Source organism: Diabrotica undecimpunctata, chromosome 7 (genome assembly GCF_040954645.1).
Source record: "Diabrotica undecimpunctata isolate CICGRU chromosome 7, icDiaUnde3, whole genome shotgun sequence".
Lineage (NCBI taxonomy): Eukaryota > Metazoa > Arthropoda > Insecta > Coleoptera > Chrysomelidae > Diabrotica > Diabrotica undecimpunctata.
Window position 1 is genome coordinate 53,878,892 of NC_092809.1, and position 12,160 is coordinate 53,891,051.

The following is a 12,160-nucleotide window of genomic DNA, read 5'->3' on the forward strand; positions in this document are numbered from 1 at the left end:
TGCTATAGAAAGTTAAAAACTGATTTAGGGAAATGCAATAAGCTTTTACTTCAAGTGAAATAGTTTTAATAGGACGAAGCACACGTAATGTTAGTATTATTTCGCTGTTGCGCGTGAAAAGGGGGACAAGTTATAAATGTGAAAACGAGAAAAACTATTTAAAATTTTACAAAAAAATGATGTCTTTTTAGAGATGTTTTGAATGATAATCTACTTAAAATTTGTTTTTACATGTACTTTTCCAACATGGCTTAACATTTTTTTGCTGAGTATTTGGGAAAAAAAATATGTTTAAAACGATATTCGTTTGACTTACCTCGTTTTTCACAAATACTCACATGACTTACCCCTTTGTAATTGAACATAATAATGATAACACAGGATAATGGAAAATTTTATTACGTTAATACAAGCTTACTTGTATAGTGCTACATGTATTTATGTACTAAAAACATTAAACATAAATTACTTATGCATACAAATCTAGCTTAAAGATACTTCAAACTTTTAATCGTCGTCAGAAGTTGATGAATCCGGGAGCACATCAGCTAAGTCTTTATCTGTGGGTAGATTTTTGTAAAGTCCCATAGTGTTCTGATTTATATGGCAGTAACTCCGTCAGGTGCTTTTTCTTTCTATTGTCATCCTGATGCTACAGGAGCTACAGTCACTGCCTGCCCTACCAGTATGTGGTCCGCGTCACCACGGAGCCTCGGGCAAACTTGCCTACGAAACACCGTGGATAAGCAGAAGGGGAACCGTAGAGCTGAGAAGAGGACGAACCCCGCGAAGGGAGCCTGGTGCATCGAAGGAGGATGGAACCTGCCTAGGATAAAGATGCTGTCACCACCACCTTCCCTCAGAATCAAGGTAACAGTGTTGCTTTAATAGTGCTTGTGTTTGCGAAAATTTGTAATTTCAAAACCTTTATAACTTTTTTATATTTTCACCTTACAAATTGTTTATTAATTGAACTTTTCATCTTTGCAAATTGCTTACTAATCGTAACTTGTATCTTTGCAAATCGTTATTAATAACTTTCCATATTTGCAAATTGTTTATTAATCGTCCTTTTATCTAAAAATAGTTATTAATTATTACTGTTATTAACTATAAAATTCTACATTGCAAATCATTATCAATTATTACTTTTCAAAGTATTGTTTTAATCATAACATTTCACATTTGCAAATTGTTTTCTTTTTATTATACTTTTCATCTTTGCATATGGTTACTAATTATTACACTTTCAACTTTGAAAAATAGTTTATTAGTTATTACTGTTTATCAACTATAATTTTCTATATTTGCAAATCGTTACTAATTATTACTATTCAAAGTGGTTGTTAACTCGAATTTTTATATTTGCAAAAGGGTTATTAATTGTATCTTTTATCGTTTACAAACTATGACTTTATCTTTGAAAATTGGGTATTAATTGTAACGTTTTATCTTTGAAAATTGTTAATGAAGTGTATTTTACCTATGTAAACCTTTTCATGTGTTTAATTGTAACGTTGATTTTGAAAACTGTTTATTGTATTCTATGTAAACTTTTTCAATTTTCTTTCAATAAAATTTACCTACCTACAGAGTCTCCAAAGGGAGGAGGATGTCATCCTGATGCCTTTAGTGACGAACTAATACGCACCCTGATGCGCATCGCCCCGCCTTTTACACATTTCTTAATTTTCCATTGGCCGAGAGATCCGAGAATGCCATATAAATATTAAAATACCTTTAAATATGCGCATTCTTCGGATCTTGGCATCAGTCGATAGACCACGGCCTTACCTAGAGCACGTACGCTCTAGGAGGTCGCCGGTCGGTTCTCTGCTCCAATTTTGCTACCGCAAACCTTAAGACTCTGTAGGTAGTCTTCTTCCTGCTCCAAAAAGTTGTTTTATTTCCAACGATGATCCTACTGATAGCTCATATAAGAAAATTCACACCAAGTCTTTATCAAGACTTGGTAAAATACCATACATCCAGAAGTTAATATGGATAAATGCTTAGGGGTATTTCATACATTATACCTGAAGCCCCTGAAGTAGAGCGTACAGCAAAGTGTTTAATACCATAGACACCCTCTTGCTGCGACGACACTATGGTTATCGGCACAGGCTTGTTATATGCGTTCTTGGGAAATAAATGTATATCTGCTTTTCCTCTTTTTTGTAAATCTACGGTCTTAAAAGGTTCTTCTTTGTCAAAGGACAACTTGTATTGAAACTGGTTAGATTTTTTATACCGTAACCAACGAAATTGTCTCCAGTTTATCTTGTGTTATTTTGAGTATCAGTTTTGCGGTTAACTAATACAGAATTAAATAAGCCACCAAAATTAAGAAACGCAAAGCGCTGCGTTTCTGTAACTAAAAATTGAGGTTTCCTCCCTACTTGCCGAATTAGTTGAGGCCAATCATGTGGATGTTCTATTTGACTACTAAATTTTTTCTTCTTTTTTTCTATTAAACTATGATCCGTATCGCACTCCATATGTGTATGACCTGGTACTAAAAACTTGTGTTCAATAATTTTTAAATTTGCAGAGCATTGTAAAGCAGTTAAACAAGCTGCTGTTATCAACCTGTTCTTATTCTGGCCAGGACAGCAGTCTGAATACATTATTAGGTGTTCAACTTTAGGATCTAAAGCTTTTGTTAGGTATTGATATAGGCAGGAACTAATTTCATTTCCGCCCCGTTTTGCTAAGGATTCATGCCATAAATAGCAGTGGGCTTGTGAGTTATCACAGTCGTGAACTGTAAGATTAAATGTCCACAATTGCCTCTTGTAAAACGACTCACCACTTTGGAGGTCTGGTGTTGGCAGGCATTGCTGGAAATCAAAAGTAATAGTTTTTATTTTAGCATTATCCTTAGTCAGAAATTTATCGTCTTCTTTGTTTTTATATCCTTGATCAGCTTGTAAATGGTGTTCGTTTAACTCTTCTTTTAGTAGTTTTATTTCATACTCATTCTTGCACATAGTAATTTTCATTTTTAATTTGTCACATTTACCGCATGTGTCTTTCTTAGGTTTCTTTATACTAATGTTAAGGCTGTGAAATATGTTTTCGTACATTTTACAATTAATAAAATTATCTGGGTACATCTTCTTGTAAGCTTCATAAATAGCAGTAAGTGTGTAGTTTGAAGGTAAATATTTCCTCGATGACTGCCTTCTTGTATAGTGACTTTCATATAAGGGGATAGATAAAATGTGATCCCTTGCCCTTGTTTTTTCATCATCTGATACCTTCTTCCAATTTTCATGATATCCTCGTTTGTCTAATGCCATTACGCCTGATATTTGAGAACATTTTTTCGCTACCATAACTTCTATGAATTTCTTACTAATTTATAAGTTTTCACAAAACAGTCCTTGCAAACAACAGAACGAACGCCATGAAGAGGGAAATTATAAATTATGGTATACTGTCGGTACCGTTGTCTGCTTGGGTCAGAACACCTAACTCGCATAAAACTCTTGTCTTTAACATCCATGAGAGAAGCTATATATTCTAACCCACGATTGTAGCTTCCATTTCCCAGAATTCTTTAAAAAGTTGCAAGCGAACTTCGTCCTTTATTTTTTCCTTGCACTTATTTCTACATAATTTCAGTTCTTGCATAGTTTTTTCTTTAATCTCTTTTCCAGTTCTTGTAACATATACGCTTTACCAAAATTTCGTTTTTCTCGTCTCTCTTGTCTCATTTTTCTCGTTTCTTTGTTAGTGCGTTTTTTAACTTTCTCGTGGGCTTGCCCGTCTAAGTTATATTTGTCTACTGCAGTATTATTTATATCTTCTGAATTGGCTCTTCTTTTTTTTCTTTCTGCTATATCGCTGTCCTCGGCAAAGCTATCATATTTTTCATCCTATGCAGGGACAAAATTTGGATCTGCAATACTATCATCTGATAAAAAATCTAATAGATCCTGAATTTCATCTGGAAGTGATGCAGCAACGCTACTGGCGTAGGACATCTCAGACTCATCTCTGGCATGGTGCTCTAAAATGCAACAGAAATAAAATTAGTTAATACAATTTTTATTAGCAACCATCAAAGAACGACACTAAATGAGCATTTTGTTTTTGTCCATATTTCTTCCATAGTTTGTATTTCGTGTATCTACTTTTAATAAAATTATTTATTACTTACCAGAAGAAAAGGTTTTCTGTATTGGTATAATCCCTTCCAAGTAATTGTCAGCATTTGTACATCTTTTATTGCAATTTTCTAATACTTCTTCTTCTTAGGGTGCCTGTCCGTTCCGAACATTGGCGATCATCCTGGCTATGATGACTTATACAAAATAGCTGTGTTGAGGTCTTTCTATACCATGCTCTCAGGTTAGCAAGCCAGGATATTCTTCTTCGTCCTTAGGCCCTTTTTCCTTTAATTTTACCTTGCAAAATGCATTAAAGTAGCTCGTATCTGCCTTGATTTCTCATTATATGTCCCAAGTACTGCAGCTTATGGCTCTTCACGATGTTGACCAAATCCGCAGTTGTGTTGATCCTCCGCGGTACTTCTTCATTGGTGACTTTGTCTGTTCATGGTATCTTCAGGATCCTTCTGTATGACCATAGCTCAAAAGTCTGAAGTTTTGATAGAGTTTCCGCCTTCAATGTCCACGTTTCTACTCCGTACAGAAGTACTGAGTACTCATAACATTTAAGAAGCCTTATTTTTGTGTCTAGGGTGAGGTCATGGCTCTTGAACACAGAACTCATAGTCATGAATGCACATTTAATCTCTTGGGTATTGTCCCACGACTCATTAATTATAGTTCCCAAGTAGTTGTATTCATCCAATTCTCATTTGGTTCACATACAGATTTGCTCCAGTTATGTTTTCCTTGCTGATGATCATTAGCTTGGTTTTGCTGGTGTTTATATCGAGTCCATATTTTCTACTTGTTTCCGTTATTTTGTTCATTAAGTTTTGACTGGAAAACACTATTGTATCATCTGCATACCGCAGGTTATTGAGCTTGACTTCATTTATTGAAATGCCTTCATCAATATTATTTAGAGCCTCTTCAAAAATATGCTCCTAGTACAGATTGAATATCAGTGGTGAAATTATGCACCCCTGTCTCACTCCCCTTAAGATTTTGACCTGATCTGTATATTCTCCATCTATTCGCAGTAGTGCTGATTGATTCCAATACAGGTTAGCTATTATTTTTAAGTCTTTTCCGTCAATCCCTGTCCTCTTCAGCACTTCCATCGTTTGTTCATGTCTGAGTCTATCGAAAGCCTTCTTGTAGTCAATCAGGCATGCAAAAACTTTACATTTCTTAAACAATACCTGCACGATAAATAAAGCTTCCCTCGTACCAACGGCGTTTACAAATCCAAACTGATTGGGCGCAATTTGTTCCTCGCATTTCCGGCAAATTCTTTTGTAGATGACTTTTAAAAACAGCTTTAGCAGATGGGTCATTAGGCTTATGGTCCTATAATCTTCACAAACTTTTGCTTCCGTTTTTTTTGGCAATGGTACGAACTCCGATTTGGGCCACTCTACTGGTATTTTTCCTGCCTTGTATATTTCATTAAATATTTCAGTTATTATTTTTATTTGTTCTGCATTAATTTGTGCTACATTTTTTAATTTTCACTCATATTGGTATTACTAAATTTAAACAATAATTTTTATTTTGAAATAACTATGTCACAACTATGACTCGTGTTGCATACTAATTTATAGGTTATGTGTGTTAAGTTGGTTGCTAGTTGGTTGCCCATACTGATATGGGCAGTGCCAAAAGGAATATGTTAACATATCCCTTTTTACACTAAACTTTATGTACTATTTTGTAAGTGCCTCTTTTGGAATAATCAACTTTACATACAAATTCAGCTACATTGACTACACCAAATTTATCTTAAAGATGCAGTAGCAGTAAACAAACCAACACACGTTATCAACATTATGAATATTACGAGGAGCACTCCCAAATCACGATTTACAATGTATAAACGTACATAATATCCACCTCATAAACTATATAAATAGACATCGTATACGAAACTCAGCATACCATATCATTTAGTAGTCCTCGTACGCGGAAGAATTGCTATAACTTAATTGGACCACTGTTGTTCTAGTGATAATATTTTAGCCATGGCGTGCGTCAGGGAATTACAGTGCTTGAATTTATTCATTTATATTTATAATAAATGTTATCATTTATATTTTATGATCAGAAGAATAACAAAGATAAAATTAAATTAATAAATGTTAGAATGAGGTTTTCCAACAACATAATATGCGAATTCGTTATTGTAATGCATTGAATTAATAAAATTAAATTAAATATGTAAAAATTGTTTTAAAATTAAATGTAATATCTAATGGCGGTTTCCCACCAAACGGACAAAATAAAAACAAAACAAAACACAAACTCGCATCCAATAAAACAAAATAGCAACTTTTCACAAACTTTACTAAAGACTGGCGTGTTTTGAAACAGTTCGTTTTGTTTTTCGAGTCCCGAGTTTTTGAAACGAGTCTGTTTAGTGGAAACGGTCAGTTGTGTTTATTAATGGACTACCTCACCTCTGACGTTACAATGGGCGGGGCTTCGAAAACCTTTCTAAACATTTCTACACTAAATACAAGATAGAGCTGCAGTAAGTATAAATAAACCGTCAACAGTATGATTGTTACGAGGGGCACTCCCACATCATGATTTTAACAATGTATACACCTATATTTTCCTGTATTATGAAATACATATGAAAATATGAAGTAGACATCGTAGCATAAGTCGTTCACAGGAATAACAGAACTGAAAATAACTGAATAAACATGTTAGAATGAGGTTTTCCAACAACATAATAACGTGAATCCGTTATTGTAATGCACGGAATTATAATACAATTACATTAAATGTGTAAAAATGTTTTAAAATTAAACGTAATATTTAAGGTTAAAACGGAGTTGCCACTCGTGAACTGAGCTCTTAATGGCACTCCATTCGTTGGTTTAAGGAAAACGAAATTTCAAAGCAAAAACCTATGCAAAGGTCAGAAAAATCTTGTCAAAAATAAAAACATTCAACATATCTGAGTAATAAATAAAACAAAAAACTCAAAGTGTAACTTAGGTAATATTTTACACAGAATCTACCTCGAGTGCCTGTGAATACCTTCTTTTTTCTTTACCCATTTCATCTACAATATGCTTACAATAGTGTATTTTTTTATGTTTATTCACAATAGTCAAAAGCTCGACTTTTAGAACTGAATTGTCAAAACTTTTGATCGCAGCCACTTTTGAATATCCGCTTTCTTCAACTCGGTTGTCGATATTTATTAAACGGGGAGTATATAACGAATATATTAAGATAGAAAAAAACATGGCGACTACCAAAATGGCACTACACAGGATCTTGATTATATAGAACGTATAGTTATGTACGAGATATCATAAGGCACTATGAATGAAAATAAATTTACTATAGACAAATTTTGATTTATTGACTTAAGGAAGGCCTCTGGCTAAGTTCAAAATAAACAACTGATCGAAACCTAACTTGCGACATAGCAAATGAAAAGGGACGATATAACGAATCTATTAAGATATGTAATTGATTTTCTATCTTAATATATTCGTTATATCCTTCCCTTTCATTTTCTATATCGCGTGATAGGATTTGATCAGTTGTTTATTTTGTACTCAGCCAGAAGCCTTCTTAGTCAATAAATCAAAATTTGGCATAGGGTTTTGCTTTCGTATTAAATAATTAAAACAATATGTAAAATTACAGTTTTGTTTACTATGAATAACAAATATAAAATATGCAATGTTAGTATGGTTTTCAAGGAAATCCAATGCAGCAACTTAAAATATTTGCCATAAACGAAAATTTAAGAAGTTTTTACTTCTGGCGGCACTTCTCCAAGTGCACCTTATTTGTTTTTAATACAAAATTTTCGTTTATGAAAACATTTTAAGTTAAGGTATATCTGTATTCAAATTTACGAAATTTATATAAAATGAGATTTCAATTTCTGGTAACATTTGTAATCTGGATCACGTGAGTTTTATTGTTTTTTAAATAAAAACTGAAAACATAATAATAAGTTACTTCTTTTGAGGCGAACTAACACACAATTTACTTTAAAAAATAAGTGTATTTGATGTTTCGATTTCGATCGTTTAAGTGTCAAAACAACGTTACAATTACTGCTTTATTATTTTTGTCAAACCATAAGTTTCTTTTTATTTTACAGTAGTGAAGCTAATTTTGAATTTCCTTGAAAATAATACTAACGTTGTGTATTTTATCTTCGTTGTATATTTTACTATGTTCATAGTAAACAAATCTTTAATTGTACATACTGTTTTATTAATTTGATAGGAAATATGAAAGCAAAACCGCACGCCTATGGAGTCTTACGTAGCATAGCCTGGTTTTGTTTACTTTTACTGCACGTCGAATTTGAATGAGGTGTAGTCTCCTTTTAAACACCATTAAAACGGACTTTTTTTATTACGTACATTACTCTGTAATGCAAATAATGCGTTAAATATCCTCTCTTTCTCTCTCTGTAGTTCCGTCCCTCCTTGTGAAATACTGGGCAAGTGTAAGATTGCTGACTGGCCGGGACAGCGCAATATATTTATTATTAACTAATTAAAAAAACCGGAAATATAATAAAATATATTTCCCAATTATATGATACAAATTACAAACTTCATTCTAATAGTATTTTGCATTCTTTAAGAATATGTCACCATGGTAATTTTAAAATAATCGATCATGGATCTTCTATGAATAAGAACTGATAGGGGGAATAGCATTTAATGTACATTAGCAGCTTGGCCGTAAAAATTTCCAAATTACTTAAGAGCACCTAGGCGTAACTCGTATAGGAATTTTGTAAAATTAAACCCCAAATTTTTTACGAAAATCCCTCATTATGACGAAAATAACAATACTATTAATAAAAGAATTATAAAAAAACGTATAGGAAATTTAACAACATTTAAAACAACAAACATATTGAGACCTATTTTAACTAAAACCAAACCTAACACCGGACAAGAAAGAACAAAGGATTGTATTTATAAAATGCCTGGTGAATGCCATAACTTCTATTTAGGTGAAATAGTATTGTGGTGAAGACTATTAAATGTTATAATCAGTGAATATTAATATTGCATCAAAAATGTAGAATGTGAACACGCATGGGAGAATGAAAATTGAATTCAATGGAACGATTTCAATTCAGTTCTGAAAAAAAACAGATGCGAAAAGAAAAATAATCAAAGAAATTGTTCTTATTAGGTATGTTAACTAAAACCAACTGCTTTGCAAATTCCTTGGCAGAATGTAATAGGAGCTGGCTAACAATAATAAAAGAAGAAATCAATAAACAGAAAATACCACTAGTAAGTCAATAATTATTTCATGGATATATCAGTAATGTTTTTAAGTAACATACATATAAAACTACGTACATTTTTACGATTTAAGTGGATCCAGATCTTAGCAGAGTACTAGATCGCTGTGCATTCTGCAAAGATTAAAGTTGTATTTAGTAGGAAAAGTAAGTATATTGTTTTTATATGGGATAAATAAAATTGATCCTAATATTGTTGCCAATGTTATACCGTACTCCCAATACTTATTGCCTATCCTTGTAAATAACAGTCAGTTAGATCATATGCCTTCCATCTTATACCAGTGTTTGTTAGAGTATCTATTAACTGTAATAAACTTACTGTACCAAAAATCATGCTGTCTAAAGATATACAAGCCGTTGTCTTAATGTTATTAACTAAGTTATATATTTTATTTGAAGGATATAATATGGCATTTTCCGTAGATTTATCTACGAAAAACAATCCAAACGATTGTGAACGTAATGTAGTAGAATACTCGTGTTACAACAAATGATATTAAAATTGAAAAAAAATGTATTTTCTGTTAACATTTGTTTTTCAGGAAATTTTGTAGTACTTGGTTTTGGTCGAAAAAATTAATATCAAAGACTAAATACTAAAATTAAATAAAAAAATTCTGAAAAGGGTGAAACACTTTAGATATCTGGGTAGTTGTATTGACTGCTGGGTTAAAAGTGATGAGGAAATTTCGACCAGAATAAAAATTGCACGAAAAAGCTTTATTAACAGGCATTCTGTATTAAACAGTAGAAGTCTGTCATTGACAACCCGTCCAAGAGTATTCAAGTGCTACGTCTGATCCACTTTGTTTTATGGATGTAAAACCTGGACAGTAAAAATAAAAAATCCTAATAAATTAGAAGCGTTTGAGTTGTGTTGTTATCGTCGCATGCTCAGAATCCCGTTGACAGCATACATATCTAACGAACGTGTCCTAGAGACCATGCACAAAGAGGGAGAATTAATTAACATCATCAAAATAAGAAAGGTCCAATAATTCGGCCATATAATAAAGGGACCTAAATATCGGTTACTCTGGTTGATCGTTCATGGCAAAATCGAAGGAAAATGCTGAATTAAACCATCAATTATTCTTAAATTCAGTTTTTCTGTGTGCACCCATTGATGTGGAAGGGTGGCAATATATATTTTTTTTTGTCTTGCATCTAAAGGTTCGTTGATACTTGAGCAAGGGTTATCAGTTATCAGTATCACAAAAGTAAAGAAAAAACAAAGAACCTTGCTACTTTTCTCTTTAATGAAAACGTTTCGTATATTAATCCATACACATCAATTCAATGAAAATATGTAGCTGGAAATTTGATAAAAGTAACGTATACAAAAGTTCAACTCTCATACCACCGACTTGTTAAAGGTTCCGTGTGTTTTTAAAGAAAAAAACCGAGTATAACAGAGAACAGAATTATGTAAAAAAAAATATGTAATAATACGAGTAATTAATATTTGACTAATGTTGACATGAAATTTCCCATAGTATTAGCTTACTGTCACCTGCGATCCTGTGCCAAACGGACGGATTCATGTAGGGATTGTCCCACCAGAGTCCTAAGTTAGTCTGCCCATCATGTCGGAGATCTTCTTCTTGGTCTTCGGCCTTTTTTCTTTCCTTCCACCACCAATAGCTCCATGCTCACCATTCTTCTACCTATGTGGTGGAAATAAATTAGGCACGCTTGGTTTACTTTTTTTCCTTATTGTTTCCTAGGTCATCTATTTAATACACATTTCTGATTTCTTTGGTCAGAACTCCTTTTCACCTATGCTGGATCATACTTTTTAAGTTTATACACTCAATTCTTCATAGAACTGTTAACCCTTAGATTCGTTTCCCCATCCTTATCGTATTTTTAAACGGTCATGTTTTTATTTTGTTAGGATTTCTATTATTATCTACATTTTTCTGACCTATAGCAATCTTATTGTATAATTTACCTTACTAATGACGTTAATAACTACTGTTTCTAAGTAATTTTTTATCAAAGTGTAAATTTAAGTTATTGTAATATGGTGTAATAGTATCAGGTAAATACTGTGTATACAACTTTATATATTTATTTAAATCATGTTCAAATGTTTACAAAATACACAGCAAAATTAAATATTTTTTAAAATCAAACAAATTAAAAAGTGGGTCAAGACTTTGGAGCTTATCTGAAAATCTTTTATTTACTGGAAAGGCTATAAATTTTTAAACTAATTTATTAAAATCCAAGCAGCTGTTTTCACTGAATATGAATATTACTTAAAAAAATAATAATAAGAAAATAAATAGCTAGTTTCTGGATTGAACTGCGTTGAAACTAGGTATATAACAATCATTATTATAGACGAAACCTTTAGAATTCTGAATGATAAATACAATATCGAACCATACCACTTATTTTTTATCAAACATTACAAATCCTCTACTTATTTTATCCTACAAATTCAATTGAATCGGTGATCTTATCCTCCTTAGTAGCGGCCATTATCTTTACGGAAAACTTCTTGGTCCGACCAGTGTTTTCATTAACGCCCAAACTCACATATTGGCTTCTTCTTCTTCTTCAAGTGCCCTGTCCGTTGCGAACGTTGGCTATTAACATGGCAATTCTGATCTTGTTTGCGGCGCTTCTGAATAGTTCGACCGATGTGAGCCCGAACCACTTCCTCAGATTTTGGAGCCACGAGTGTCTTCTCCTGCCTGGCCCTCGCTTACTGTCTATTTTT